The sequence below is a fragment of the Chaetodon auriga genome, chromosome 15 (assembly GCF_051107435.1).
Source record: "Chaetodon auriga isolate fChaAug3 chromosome 15, fChaAug3.hap1, whole genome shotgun sequence".
Classification (NCBI taxonomy): domain Eukaryota; kingdom Metazoa; phylum Chordata; class Actinopteri; order Chaetodontiformes; family Chaetodontidae; genus Chaetodon; species Chaetodon auriga.
Window position 1 is genome coordinate 23,254,158 of NC_135088.1, and position 16,662 is coordinate 23,270,819.

At 39.5% G+C, this 16,662-nt stretch overlaps 1 protein-coding gene across 3 annotated transcripts in view; it reads right to left on the bottom strand.

Annotated features, from left to right (window-relative positions):
• The window catches only part of LOC143332515 (homeobox protein PKNOX2-like), a 96,134-nt gene extending 80,931 nt beyond the window's left edge, over positions 1 to 15,203 (bottom strand). The window contains exon 1 of one of the 3 annotated variants that reach the window (XM_076750071.1): positions 15,117 to 15,143. The gene's annotated coding sequence lies outside the window, so the exon portion shown is untranslated. Of the gene's footprint in view, positions 1 to 15,116 lie in introns of all 3 variants that reach the window. The other 2 variants (XM_076750070.1, XM_076750068.1) reach the window with 2 other exon arrangements.
• Between the last annotated feature and the right edge of the window lie 1,459 nt (positions 15,204 to 16,662).

A 16,662-nucleotide genomic window follows, 5' to 3' on the forward strand; every position in this document is an offset into this window, starting at 1 on the left:
TTACTGTCATGACTGACAGAACAGGCAGGACCTAGCTGAGGCTGCTGTTAAGAGTAACAGGTATACTGTATGGAAAAGACTGTGTTTTTAAGATAGTTTACCATTGCCCATTTCTGTCAGACTAACATGCTGTGATGCTAAAGCTTTCACTTGCAAAATTAAACTCTGATATGTGTTGTCTTGTGTGAACATACTAACATCTCATAATTTAGAAAAAGACAACACATTTGTCAAAGTTGGAATTACTTCAAAATCCTGGTAGACTTTTTACAATGTTAATATTGTATATTTTGTTATCTTACATGAATTGCGATGAATATTTTTACAGTGCTCAACTCAAGCTCTCAAATCAAGCTATATGCATGCACACATACATACATACATTCATACGTGTGATGTGTTTGCAAGTAAAATGTATGTCTACACTGCTGTTCACAATGGGTAAAAAAATATAGCGGTGAAATACGCAGAAAAGTTAAAGTATGTCTTTGCACACCTGCTGTCATAGCTGACATGCTGAAAAGACACTGCAGAAATGTCCCTGGTGGAATTCTCCTTTGCTTCTCCAAAAAAGAAAACAATCCAGACTGGCAGGTTTATGCCAGTTATATAAATCATCAGAGCTAGCATGCAGTAATGTGTTCAAATCTTAACATTAAATGACATTAAAATCTTAGCATAAATTGATGAGCACTGAAAGTGAGTGAAATTAATCAGCTATTTTGGAAGGGAAATTGTAAAAAAAATGTGCCTAATTCTGTTTATTTTGTTCTTTTGTCTATTCCAGACTCATTGATTCAATGTTGCACTGGCCATCCTACAGGAGGAGCTGTTCTTCAAATGAAGATGAGCGCTTTGTCTGAAGTTTCTCCCTGTTTGTTGCACTATTTTACCCTCCGCCATTTTATTTGCATGTTCCAATTATGTAAGTGTGAGAGTGTGAAATGTATTCACTACAGTATGTAGTGCAACAAAAATGTAGGGTACGTTGCATGTACACTATCAATGAGTTGTATTTGAGAGAGAAAAAACATTGTGCACCTCTACACCTCATTAATGATGCAAAATAACCAAGAAGATGTGCAAACATATAGGCCTCTCTATGGAAACATGAAGAAAGTTTCACTTGAAGCAGAATCATTCATTTGAATAACTTACAGTCTATCTACCTACATTATCTATATACAGGTCACACTTCTGAGATGTAAAAATGCAATTGTGCTTATTTTTTGTAGTGAATTTAAACACTCTTTCATTGTCTGGGCATGAAACAGAGAAGGTAGACAAGGAAGACAGAAACACAATGGACTTGGCAGAGATGGCCGAGACAGAACAGACAGTGAGGAATTCCCCATCAGTGTCTGAAGTGAGCTAACCTTCCTTTTTTTCTGTCTGACTCTTCCCTGGTGAGCATCCAAAGGAAGAAAGTTAACTCTTTCACTGACACGCTGCATGTGTACTTCAGTTGTTTGTTCAGCATGCACAGTTCCTCATAATAAAGCATCACATTCCTCCGAAGCGCACCTGCAGAATTTACAGAAGGCCATGTCTTCTCTGTCGTCTCCACCGTGCATTTCCACACATTAGAAATGCACCACTTATTTCACAGCCCCTCTCAGCTCCATATCCAGGTAGTTAAATACAAAGTACTTTCTGTCCATTTCCCAGGACAGAAAATAGTCTGTTTAAGGCGCTCTGCCATCTGTATTAAATGTCTTTGGCTGTTTATAAATACCACTGACCAGCAGTGAGCCGGTTCACTGAGACGGAGAGATTCACACAAACACACAGGCTTTTGGAGAAAAAGTAAAAGCAACAAAAACTCATTCAAAGCACATTCACAATCAATTCCCCCTCCTCTTTCTCTCTTCCTCTGCCCCTACACACACACTCACTCAGTCACTCTCCTCTCTCTCTCTCTCTCTCTCACACACACACACACACACACACACACACACACACACACACATAAATCGGTCTGTTTTGTAGTGGGTGTCAAGAAGGCAGGTGTCATCCCTCATCTCTTGCCATGGAACGTCTCACCTCCATAGTCCGACTGACAGCCCTCTCCAAGCCACTACTCTCTGAGAGTATCTCTCCGCCTCTGTGTTGACCTTTATCTGTTACAGAAGTACACTAAGTTTTTGGGAGATTGGCCGATTTTTCAACTCAGGCCAACAGGGAGGAAAACATCAAAACTAAAAGCAGCCCTGTCTCCCAGGTGGATATTTTTCCATGGTGTTAATGTTAAATCCACAGCGCGCACACATGATAGAAGCCAACTGGCATGAGGCCTAATTCCAAAGTGAAAATCTGATTCATTCTATTTCACTAAAGGGCAAAGAGAACTGATACTCTTCACTTTTAACAAATTGTAATAATCCACAGTCATGCCTCACTATACACACACATACATATATACATGTATTTGTTGTTGTTTGACTCATCTTTACTCCTTTTTTTCTCTAGTGGTTGACATAAAGTCTAATGTCCACAGGTAGCTGTTCAAATCACACATATCTATTTATATGTTGTGAACTTATTAACTGTATCTAAAATGAAAAAAGACCCACAGTTGAGCAGTGCGTAGTCTCACCGTGACACCCACAAAACAACCAATGTTTGGTTTGACTACCATTTTGAGGCCTGAAGTTTGGCATCATGGTCGTCACCATCTTGTTTTTTTGGAGTCAGAGGTGACTGTATTTGGATGAGAGGGTGGAGCTGGGAGGACATGCATTACTATACTGCTGATTAGATGTGACCGAGGAGCCAAGGACACGCTGTGCTACCGACTTGTCAATCACAAGGCAGCCGTGCCCTGCTTTACATGAACTATACCATAGTTTACAAACTGAACATCATGCTCCATTGAAGAAGACTTGAAACTAACAATTGAGAGTATAAACTAATTGGAAAATTGTTTAGTGAGGTGATAAATCAAGTGAGTAGTGGGGTTATTTTCTCATAAGCTTATATACAATCAGACTTCTTTTTGCAACCAGTGGGGTCGACCCCTGCTGGCCATTAAAAAGAACGCAGGTTTAAGGCACTTCTGCGTTGGTTTCAGTTTTCAGACCCACTATTTGTACAGTGTGCGATGCCACCACAGGAATATCAATGCCTTTAAAGCTTTTGTCCAGGAAACTTGTGATGTTACTGGTGAAGCCTGGTGAAGACAGCTGCAGCTGAGGACAGAGGCAGCTGAACAGACTGAACGGGTGGACACTTCAGTCATGCTGCTGAAATGAAGAGAGGACAATTATTATGTAATTGTATCGTCTTTAAAATTATTCTGAAATCAAACGTTTTTGGTCATGTGTTACCTTTGGTCCCAGTGACACTGGGTAGAAGTTTTTGGGGGGTTGGTGTGCTCTGTTGTCTGCAACATTTGCAGTGCAACTGATAATCCCACTAAGAGTTGCCAAAGTGACATTTCAAAATCCTACTCACAGGGGCTTAGAACAGAAAAGAAATCTGAAGTACATATTAAAGGACAACCACTGGAAACTACATGATGAATGTGTCAGCAAGGAATGTGGCAAATAATGGGACCATGAACACATGTGCGTACCCGCAATTATAATATGCAGAGCTATATTCTTTTTTCATCAATGAATTTTTAGTATAAAAGCATGACATTTCATGATTTACAGGTCATGTTCGGAGAGCTAATCAAACAGTATAAGTGCTAGCATGGACACTGCTGTCACAGTAACCTGTAAGTGTCAGCATGGAGCACTGGAGCGATTGGCATAACAGTCAAAAAACTTTTCCTTTAAAGCTAAACAAACAAATCTGACCCGCAATCAGGACTATCACATTTCAAACTCCCATTTACACCACACTGACACTGTAGCAATGCCAAAGTGGTGCCAGCAGGGAGACGGGTACAGACATACCACAGAGGTATTGAGACCTTGACCAGAGGAACGGGGGAGGGGCAGTCGGAAAGCTTTCTCTCATCACCCGGAGAGAGCCTTGTCATATAGCAGCAGACATGACACTGTACCGCTTCCAAGCTGCCTTATTTACCCGCACACTGGCTCAGCAGCTGTTTATAACTCCCTTTTAGCACAGAATCTTCATCACTCTTTGGAGATGAACCTTTTATGAAGTTACACAGGGAGTGGGAGGTGTGTGTTCTCGCCTGGCTGTGTGTCATTTTTTACTCTTTTATTCAATATTTTTTAGTCTGTGATAATTAATGTCCTCTAAACTTTGTTATGAATTCCTTTGGGGATACTTGAGCTCTTAGGCTGCAAACTTCATTTGATTGGGGTAATCTCAGTGGAGTTTTGATCAGTTTTATTGTTATTTTTATTTAGGAATTGTGTGAGTTATATGAATAACTAATGCATCTATAGAGACTGGGAATAATGTACCCTTACAGTGTCGTGCTGCAGAGATTTTAAGGAAATCCGCAGTGGTGATTTTGTTTAAAACTATTATTTGCCTCTCAGTCAAGCAAAGAAAAAGACAGGAGGAAATTTTACCTCAGAAAATCTGCAAAACATTTCTACTTCATACTCTAGTAATTACAATCTGCCAGTCATTTCTTCATAATACCAGGAATCACATTGGCTTTAATTGTACAAACTCCAACAACAATCTCTTTTAAAATAATGGCTGTCATCACATTCTGAATGTGAAGACTTTTCTTTTTTTCCCTGAATGAAAAAAATGCTGAAAATAGCTCATTATGCCTGTGTTTTACAGGCTTTTGGCACAGGTTAGTGAAAGGTGTCAGTGCCAAAAATGCTGCAGGGCCAAGAAACTACAACTGAAACATTTGGCGTCAAAGAAGTTGTTCTTGTTATTCAGTGGTGAAAAAAAGCAAGCATCCGAGATACTGCAAACTTGTAGTTTATGTATATCAATAATCTGAAAGGCTGATTTTAAGATAAATGCTTGAGAAACATTCAAATAAGTGTGGTTTGCAAATCATTTTGAATAAAGGTGATTTCCTAAAGTTAAATATAGAACATTTAATTCAAAGAAACTGGACAAGTAGACTATAAATTCTCCATCACTGCTGGTTCACATTCCCCTTTCTTCACATACATTACATTTCAGTGGTGTTTAATACACACTGAAAATTGGACTTTAATTGGGTAGTAAAATTTGAAGTTATTGCATCTTCAAAAATCCCTGTGTCTTTATAGGCAATTCACACTAACTCCAGGCAAGGCATCACAACTGGACTTGGTCCTGATTGGCTCCCTTCATTAAATGACTACTGAAATGTTTCCAAGCAGAGCAGCATTAAACTGGAAAAGCATCCAGCAGCAGGTTTACCTCATTCGAACTGGAAGAGCTCTTGTTGTCAGTCATATAGCCATATTAGGATCGGTCTGCCTTCACCACTGTTAAAGTAGTTCAAATCAACCTTTGACTGAGGGTTATTTATTTGAATCATGCTTGAACAGTGAAAATAGAAAATTATGGAAGCTAGGACAATCTGTAAACTCCTACAATATCTACAAGGTGAACTTAATATGTCAAAAAGGAACACTTAACATCAACACCATCAAAACCTGCTTACGTCTGACTGAAACCTGAAACCTCCAAATGACTGAAGTGATGCACATCTGTCATTTGGATTGGACACGACCTATGCAGCAGACAGCTGCCAAAGTCAAGTACCATATTGGTCTGTCTTTCACAATAGTCTCCATTATGCTCCACTGTCTTGTTATGTCTGATGCATATAAAGTAATGTCTGCTGTAGGCCCCGAATCCAAAGTAAAATACATTACAAAGTACTTTCCACAAGAAATTCCCAAAAAAAGACAGACACGAAGATACACACACACACTACAAAATAAACCTAGAAGAAGAATATTTCTTAATACACCCTTCACCAGATTTCTTAAGACACTAGAGTGATTGTAAAATATTCCATTTCTTTGTGCATTTCTCACTTTTCAGGAATGTCTTGAACAATACAATTTTTGAGAGAACAAACCTCTTATCGTGGCACATATCCTAACATGCTAATTACCCCACACACAGTTTGACTTCATTTATTATGCATGAAATAATCTAATATGATTACTGTGATAATTATGCGCACATAGATAAGATAAAAGAGTAGTAACCAATTATGGCACCGGAGTTGGGAAAAGTAATTATTCTTTGTAGTGGAAAGAAGTCTCGGTTTGAAAAAAGGGGTTCAGTCTGCTTTTTTCATTCAATTCAGTTCACAGTGCTGCAATTAACATGCAGAATCATGTCTGCACTCCCTGATAATGTATAAGGAATATTTTCTTGATTAAGCATACAGTAACACAGACATGCCTTGTTGTCCTGAAGATGTAGAAGCTTTTCACTGTGTGACAAAATTGTAAAAATAAACCAGTAAAACCTGCAACAACAGTTTCTAAACCAGCTGCTGAGGTACTGCTTTCTACACAGATTCATTTACAGCAACGTGTCTGTTATGATAATTGTGCACGCTCGCTCCCTGAGACTCTTCACACATCAGAAATCTGACATGTTTACATTATTACTTGAAAGGCAACATGACTCGATGCCTTGGGTCTCGTCAGCAGCAGCAAATCAGAAAGGACACTAAAATGAAGGAGTGGTGCTTAGAGTCGAGCGCTCGCAAATCAGACGTGTGTTGTAGTTGGAGTCATTAAATATTACCACTTCTAAAATCAGAGCTGGCGTGCGGTTAGCCTGCACTACTGTGCAAACATACTTAACACAGCACAGCTTTCTTTGACAAATTATATGCCTGCCACCACAAATCACAGGAAACAGAGTCTCGACAGTAAGTTAATTTTTCTGTGACTGTTTTGGCTTGAATTGTGTTATAAATCAAATTTTCTGCGATGGAATGTGGCGGCCTGGAAGCAGTGTTAAACAGAGCTTAATGTGTTGGCATCCATTTTACTCATGAAGGAAAGAAATGCTTCACGACTGCTCTTGAAAGAAACGGACAAAGTGATGACTGCCACAGCAAACACAAGAGACAAAATGCAAACCCTAACTAATAAATAGAGAAAATGGGGTTATAGAACCACATAGAAACAAAAAATCAAGTTCTAATGCACAATTTGTACAATATAAACAGAGATTATCTCAAGGAGGATTGTCTTCCTGACCTCTAATTAAAAGCACATTTATCTGAGTCAGGAGTACACACGTCATCTTCACACTCCTCCAGAAAGCTCTGTCACCCATTACCCAGTCCACATCTCCCTCAAACCGCTGTGACTCATGATTACTCGCAGAGTCTAAGCTTCAGGCCAAAGACGATACTCTGAGACCAGTCAACAAAGCTCGGCGTTGTCCAAAGGACAGCTCTCACAAACAATACCAAATGACTTTTAAGGAGTATTGCCAGGTTTTTTAAATTCACACCAAACATCAAACCACGAAACGTCTTTATGCCTTGATTCTGTGGTCACGTCAGGACAGGACACAAAAAGATAAAAATATGAATGTGAACAAAGAGACTAAACTAACCATCGGCTCTTCGCGTGCTCTGCAGCTTTAAACTTGAGGTTAATGCCAGTGGCACTCATGTTTCCTCACACTCTTGGCAAGGTCATAATGTTCTGAATGTAATGAAGTGAGGAGAGGAGAAAGCAAGGACGATGAATACGGCCAAGATGACAATTGCTGCATTGCCCGTGTTTCATACGGACAGCTGATGTTCAGAATAATCAGTCTACTGTGTGATTCTTTTTTCACAGGCGTGTTTATTCAGACCTCAAGCCATGTCATAGCATGGTTGTATTCAAGAATTTTAACTCCCAAGATCACCTCAGAGGCTATCACATCTTCAAAAAAAAAAAAAAAAAAAAAAACTCTTTCACCAGAGCTCATTTATTTTACTTGTAAAACTCAGCCTCTGTGGAAATTGTTTCAGGGATTCACTATGTCCACAATACACTGCCTGACCTGACAAAAACAAAGTGAAACACATAAAAGTTTTAAGAGCAGTTTAACTTGATCTTTGCTTTTAAGTTAGACAACAACACAACGAATTGGCTCTGAAGAATCACTGAGTATAATCAAAAAATTAGTAAACCTGGTGTGTGACAAATAATTTGATGGTGTATCTATAAAAATTAGTTTTGCACGTGCAATTTGTTTATGAGGTGTCACAGACACTGTGTATCTCTCATACAAACAGCACACAAGCAGCATAGAAATATATAATCAGTCTATAGACACACTTAATGGCATGAGTTAGAGTTGTATTGCCATGTCTCGTATAGAATTTGCATATATATATACTACTGCCAGAATTATCTTCAGGGATGTTTTTTCCAGGTAACAATGTGTTACATTCTTTTAGCGCATAGCAGTCATATATGGTTGCTGTGGATGTGGGCCATACGAAGTGCAGGACTTTGACACCAGAGACCAGAGTTCACACCCTGAGTCCTGTGTGTGGTTAGTTTTAGACAGCAGAAGTGCTTTGGTTCAGGTAAGGTGTGGTTTTGGTTAAACAAAGTCTGTAACGATAAAGTAAACATGTCCTATCTCATGTTTCAAGTTATTGACTTTTTCAATATATAACAAAGAAATGATCTTTACACAACCTCATACAGTAAATGCTTGTGTTGCCCAAACAAGCATAACAATCAGTAATCCCATTTTTATGCCTGGGTGGATTACAAGGATATATTGTGGGTAAAATAATGAAATACTTTGCTTTTTGTAGGTGTTTTCACTAAGAATAGGTTGAGATTTGTTGTTGCAAATTAGTTGTATGCAGTACAATATGACCAGAATTTCTCAGAGACAGGGCTGCTATGTCTGGTTACTACGCACTTGTCCCAAAATGTGATGTGTTACTGTATGTCACACCAGCAGCACTTAAATTTAAAAGCTACTGGCTAAACAGCTAAACTCCCAGGTAACATGGGACATTGTATTACAGCATCAGAGGTATTTAAATCCTTTGGGCACTAATATGAACTCATATGAATCCAGCAGCATTGAGATATGCAGGATGCAGAAAGCCTTAATAAAATATAATACAGGAATAAAACAGTCTAGTCCTTCTTTAATATTTTCAGAGCGACAAGTCTTATGAAACACCATAAAAGATGTAGCCTTCCCATGGAAAATGAAATGCACTTCCACTGAAGCCTCTGCTGTCATAAAATCATGGCACTTTTATGGCTGGGGACAGAACTACATAAAAAAAGTCATTTGCAGCTAATAAGAGCGATCACTAAAATGCATTAGGGCAAATTATTCTGTCCTTGCCACTGTACAGTGCTTTTACTAAAGTCTGTTGATAAGCTGCTGTTTCACCCAAGAGCCTGTACATTATCAAGTGTTTCATCAGGCATCTGCAAAGACCACTTGGAGATTAACAGCAAAGTATACAAATGGATTTGAAGAGAAAGCCACTTTTGTTAAAGTCTAATGTCAAAATAAACGAGCAGCTGTAGACTGAGTGAAAATATTGTCCTTCAGATCAATGTTGTCCTGGAGTGCAAAAGGCTGAAACATTCAGATGAGATGTGAGTGGCAGAAAGAGCAGCTCACTTGAATAATATCTTTGGAGAGGATTCTGAAAAATGGAACTGTGCTCCAGTAAATAGCCTTTTGGAGGTCACAACTTTAGCACTGCTGCATTTCTATTCAAAGTGCAGAAGACTTCAATGGGCTGCTCTGCCAATAGTCAAAGTAGGATGATTTCAAAAGGCCACCTACCACCATTTCAAAAAGGCTAATTATTCATCTCTATTGCACACTTTTCACATGGTGCCTTGTGTCTTGGGCATTGAACCTGTCTCTTGCTGCAGCTCATCTGTGAATTAATACAGCTATAAAGTATCCAAGAGTGGAAAAAAAAAACAACTTCAAGAGGTGATCAGAGATGCAAGCACAGCGCAACAATGGTATAAGTTAGCTTAGTGTTCACAAAAATAGCTTCTGTTGATGTGTACTTGGCTGTAAAACTTTATCTGTTTGCTTACAACTTTGTAATGAAAGTTAGTCTGACTCACAGAGGAGGAACAACAGCTTTCCTGCTGGCAATAGCACTGCAGTGCTAAAAAACAGCTGGAACTGTACCTGCAGTATGGAACGACTGAAGTTGAAGTCAAAGAAAAGCATAATAATAACAGTACAATAGCAATTTTGCTGCAAATCAAACTGCACCTGCAAACATGCATTTGTATTTGGCAAGAGAAAGCCAGTGCCACTGTTGCAGACTTTATTTTGTTAACACATTTAATGCTTGGTGTTAAGTCAGTGCTATTAGCATGGAAAATCAACATTGACATTTCACTCTTAAATAAGTTTTAAAGAGTATTACACTGGGGAGATATTCAGTCGTAGTGACACCATTTTGGCCCATGAATTTATTCATTTTCAAGGGAAGCACAAATATGCAGCCACATAGTGCTTGGTGGGATTTTCTCTGCTATGATCTGCTGTTGAATTCAAATCAAATATTTTGAACCTCACCCAGCTCAGCTGTTACCAGGACTCTCAAATATAATAAATTCAGGATTTACTGGCAGGCTTCATATTTCTCTGTGTGAAGCCCTACTCATTTATTAGGATTATCTACATTCCACCAGAGATAAGAACCAAAGGCACAATGAGGTTCAGAGTCTTGTTAAAGGTCTTTAAATGCAGAATATATAATAAGCTGTTGCTAATTTGATTTGTGCTTGATCCTTGAATAATACCCACGTCTAAAAATAATATGTTTTATTTGTTTTAACTGCAAAAATAATAACATCAAAAGCAATTTATACAAACACTATGAATACAGAAGACGTTTGAGAGTGGAAATAGCCTACTTCTTACATATCTTTGAAATTTCACCCACAGTAAACACTCTGTCTATGTGTGCATCCTGCTGGTGAAAAACCTAAGCTGTCCTTAGGTCCGCTGTTCTATGCTTATGACTTCAACTAGTTTATGGAATGTGTCCCTGCTGGGTTTTCATTTCCTCTGTCTGAAAAAAAAAAAGGAATGCAATCAGAGTACTGATGTTAAAATCATTACCTAATGACTAAAACCTTTGTATGACTTCTTCCATGCTGTGGCATTCACTGTTCGAGCACACATCACATATTATTGTATGGAGAAGAGCATTTCTAAAAGTTTGTTTGAAGACTGTCTGCTGGGCCAGTTGAATCAAACGTGCAAAGAACAATCAATCACTGAATCACATACTGAAGACCAATATGGATTTTTCTTTCATGTAGGTATTCTTTTTTTCAGCATAAGGTGTTTTGATGACACACTGAGAGCAAAGTCATATTGAGATAACATGCTGCCATGTTCTGTCTAATAAAGCATGGCAGGATGTGATTTGTACCAAACTAAAACTATTTTGAAATAATGTATACTCATTAACAATACACTGAGAAGACTTATGTTATACATATCAATAACATCACCCGCATAAACTTAAACAAATTGCTGATGTGTTGTCATCACAGGCATCTTTGTGACACCAGAGCTAGAGCTGTATCAATCCAAGATGTCATTTGTTGAGAATTTGAGAATTAATAGATAAATCATCTGAATTCATGAAAACCATGTAGCATCTTTTTTTCTGCCATACAGACTCTTTTTAAGGTGTTTTTGTGGGATCAGTTCTATCAATCTGAAACTGAGGAACTGTTTCTTTCAAATGTTCTCCTGATGTGTCAGCAATAATGCTACTGTACAACACAGTACCATCATTGTCTGACTGCAGTTTCCAAACTTATTAACCATGCCACAGTCCATGTATTTTCATGACATCTTTATGTCCTTCTAGAAACAAAGCTTCGTGATGTTGACAGTATAGAGGATCATTAAATTTGCCTGCCGCTTCTCTTGGAGCATAAATCAAGCCGATGCATCTCTCTGGCCCCAGTCCCTGGTGGCTTACTTAGAGCCATGCCAACGCAGCACTGGCTGTGGAATGAGCAAGGGTAAGCATGCAAGGGCTGAGCTGTCTGACGGTATAAACAGGCCTCTGCCTTCTCTTGAGAGCAATAGGGATCAAGCGGGCTTAGTGGGCATGACCTGTGAGGGCCCAGACAGGGCCAAAACATGCAACGCAACACAACACAATTGTCTTATGGATTGCTACTCTCTTGAACATGAGAAAACTAGCCTACATCACATTGCTCACGGGCCCGGAACAGGACCTAGATGCACTCCGCTGAGAATACCCAGCAGACTAAAGCCTTATGAATAATTCTGAACATCCTCTTTCTTTTTCCTGCCTGATTTAAGGAAGTGAGGCCCTCAAAAACAAATTAGACATCTCACAATCTGATTGCTTAGAAAAAGAATCTTGCAATGTAAGGCCTGTTAGTCTTACAAGACTGACAAAAAAAAAAAACTTAGATCTTCTCAAAAAATGATATATTGGTTGCTTTGGCGCCATGCAGAGTGAAATTAGAGGCAAAGGCAAAGGAAATGACAAGACATTTGCTTGTGGTTTAATTTCCTCAATTGCTTTATGGCCATACATAAATGCTTAAATTGGTTTGTAACATATGCTCTCCTCGCTCTGTTTACTTCCTCCATTTAGTGTGACTGAATCACTTTATTAGTGATTATCCCCCCAAAAGCTGCAGGAATGCACAGCATCACACCTCATCATGTAATTTACCCATATAGTAGGAATGGGAATATGCAAATAGTGTCGGAGTACTTTGCAGCACCAAATATGCCCCTGGGCTGCTTGTCCAATGACACAAATCATCAATTAAGATCTCAGCAGGGTTTTGGGATAAACTAAATTGGCGTTATCTCTATCTGACAATATGTAGAGCCGTGTGGGGTACATCACAACAAAGAACAAACATCACTGAGGGTGATTGGTAGTGATGCGTTTCGACTCGTGTGTTTGAATGTGTGTGTGTGTGTGTGTGTGTGTGTGTGTGTGTGTGTGCACTTTCAAAATTTAATCCCAGCTGAATGATCCACTTTGAGACACTGAGGTGGTACACAACAAGGTACACAATCATCTGAATCATGTACGAGGTAACGGACCTTCTTTTGGTCTTTTAACAGCGACTCACAGCAGCAACAACACTGTCTTTCAAAGCATTTACTTTCACAGAGGGTGCAAGTTTAGCTCCTCATGGGATTTTATGCTCAGCACTCTGCACCTGCCGAATGTGCTTGGCGGAGGGAGCTAAAGTGGTCTAAATCGACATTGTGATTTCTCAGGGAAGCAGATGATTAGTAAACAAATGGTTCAGGCATATTTAATTAAGCTAATGTACTCCCAGTGCTCTGACTATAGTCTTTGCTGTGAGGGGCCTTTACTTCAATTGCAATATACAGTTGTAACATTTTTACCACTGACCTATGAGAAACTGTAATACTTAAGTAACACTGGGGGTGTATTTCCTGAGCTTTACATTTAGCAATTTGTGATTTTTCTTTTTCGAATTTAGATGTGTTTGCCAAATCTAAGTACGTGCTGCTACATGTACGTCATATATGAGGAGCAGAGTTCAAAGCTGACAGGCACTGAACAGATGAGTTGGCTGGGTTTGACTCACAAAACTACCAAAACACAGCAAACAACCTGCAAATCTGGGCCTTTTTAACTGCAAGATCATTAAAATTTAATCAAACAGGGCCCCAGTGTTCAAGACAAGTTGTCTGAGAGACACGGGTTCCCTCAAATCACACTGACGGCATTTCATGCCAGTCAAATGTCTCCAATGAATGAAATAGTCATTCAAGCAATTGTGGAATAAACTGGTCATCTGAAATAGAAAGTGGTGAGTAGCACACAAAGAAGGCCAGTGTTCAGTGGAGAGAGGTTTGCAGGGTAGGGAAGGCTGAGAGTAAACATCAGACCTCACTGAGACGCAGATAGTTTGAGCAATAGAAACATTTCAATTAAAGATGAATTCACCAAGAAATGCAAAATGAATTGGACTCCCTGTTTGACCTTTTGAAAATACAGACACAAGAGGAAAATAGCTGTGTTTTGCTCCACATTGCTGTCGAATAAATGTAAGACGTTGGCTTTGCAAAGAAAGCTGTTGTTTTACTTTGAAAAACTTCTTTGTGAACTGCAAACAGAAAAATGACACCTGTTCCAGGTTAGACACAAAAAAGAAGAAATCCACAGGGAAACCTGAGCTATTTAAACCATCAATAAAAAGACTGTATTTCAAACTACATGTGACATATATTTTCATTACTTTGACATTAGTATGCGTAATCTGCTGTGATTATGTGTTTATTTTTTACAAACAAATAAAAACAGCCACACACAGAGGGAGAGTGCACACAGAGAGACGCTATCTAGAATAAAATTATCATGAATGAAAAATGCTGAATTAACTGGCATCAAATCCGAATGCAAGTGATTTTACACAGAAAATCCTTTACCGTTATTTTTTACAAACAAATCAACTTTGCCAGTCAAAATAATTGACTCGAATAAAGCACACTCCAACATGCAGTAGCACTGAAAACTATTTTGTTGTGAATAGTTTTTTGTTTTTGTTTTTCTTCTGTCCGAAAGATTCACACCCTCAGACATTTACTGTAAATTTGCAAATAATCAGAATGCTATGTGGCATGCCGGTGCTAATTGACAAAGCCGTAGAAAAAGAATGCCAGCTTCCTGTCGCTATGCGCTCCGTCTGTCCGATCCAGCCGCTATTAGAATCTAAATTACAACCTTTTGCACAAAAGCATCCGCCGCAAAATACAGCACAGTCTACACAACCTACTTGCATCATAAACATTACCGAAATATATATATTTTTTAATCCAAATGCCGCATCAAGCAAAAAGAAAAAAAATCCACTGGTCTTTCAGTCCAGCGCAAAAATGCATCTCCTCTCTTTCCCTCTCTCTTTTTTCTCCCCCACCTCGACTCCCCCTCCCTCCCACCCTCTCTCTCTCTCTCTCTCTCTCTCTCTCTCTCTCTCTCTCTCTCTCCCCCTCCCTCACCCTCTCTTTCCATCTCTCTCTCTCTCTCTCTCTCTCTCTCTCTCTCTCTCTCTCTCTCACTCTGGCCTGGCTGGCTGTCTGGCTGTATGAATAATGTCCTGCCTTTTGTAATGAAGGGGGGGTAAAGGGGAAAAAGGACGCTGAAGTGGTAAAGCCCTGCTCCCATGCACTGACATTGAAAATGAATGACAGCTTACCTGCATGCCAATCTTCATCAGACTGACACTGGGCTGACAGCACAGCCTATACTCCTCCACACAGATGGTGACGTCAGCCACACCATGCCCCTCCCACCTCCAGCTCCATCTCAGCTCCCCGTTTTCCCAGCACCGGGCTGCTGATGCCTTCCAGTGTCCATGGGAAATACGGCAATCGCGTGTGGGACTTCACGAGAATGGCAATCCCCCCCTGCAAACATAAATATAGGGGAAAAAACAGACTTTCTTGTCAGTTTGTATGGGTATAGGGGTTCCAAGCAATGACTTGGAGGTGATGAAGCTCCAAAAACCACACACTTTTTACTCTTCCAGTGTCATTTGATTGGTCTTTATCAGCTTGAATGCTTTTACATAACAGATCCAGAGCCAAACACCAGAATATTTAATATCAACCACAAATGCACAAGAAATGTCTCCAATGTGTTCTATTTTGGTGCAAACACAAATAAGAAATAAGATTGACATGGCAATGAAATTTACAAGTATTACATCAGCTTATTCAGAGTTTCTGTTTGCTTCCAATTCATTGTGAGAGCAAGGAAAAGAGTAGAATGTGGCTGTCAGGGTGAGGAAGACACACCTACAACATTCAGTTACTTTAGCCCACAAGAAAGATAATAAAACCCAGGTTTTGTATTATTTGTTTCAAGAAAGCAATCCATTGTTGGTTTTGCACTTTTCCAAATATATGCTAATGGTCTCCTGTGGGCAAATGGTTGCGGAGTCATTCCGGCCTTTACGTTAAACTACTACAACACCAGAAAAACCCTTCATGTACAAACTCCATTTCAGCATTTGTTTATCTTTTCAGTCATCTAGGCCCTATAGGCTATATGTTCACAGGTCTTTTTTTTTTTTTTTTTTTTTTAAGATCTTCAGGTTTACCAGTGACTGAGCCCACTCTATATAGCTCAAACAGAAACAAGATATTGGACATGAGGTTACCAGTCAGGGACCATAAGAATCAGAGAATGTTTGCCTGGCTTGTTCCCACCAATACTCTGGCAAGAAGTCTTTAATGGGCCTGTTTGTTGAAATTATGGAAGAAGTCAAATAACCTGAGGGTATTCCAGGCAAATACAGCAAATACAATGAGAGCAATAAACTCCTTGCACAGGTAGTTTTGTGTAGATTAGGCGTAGGTTTTCTGTAGGGTTCTCTTTTTATTCTGAGTATTGATTGTTCTAAGTCTCTAAATTGTTTTAAATATGATTCAGTCCTTCTGAATCATACTAATCATTAACAAAGGTTAGATTAAGGGACCCTATGAGGGTCTTAAAGGCAACACGTCTTCTTCCAGTGAGCACGCAGAGGCACCACGAACACCACTTCCAGTGGCAGTGGAGCGCGCGCACGGACGCACGCACGCTGAAGCACACGTGCTATTGAATCGCGGGTCTGGCCAGCCCCCTATCGGTCTACATTAACAATTACATTCTTCAAAAACATAGGCGGTATGAAGGGTAGCCGACCACAACCACTACTGCAAAGATGAGCCGCAAATGACCTTCTGACTCGTCTGGAT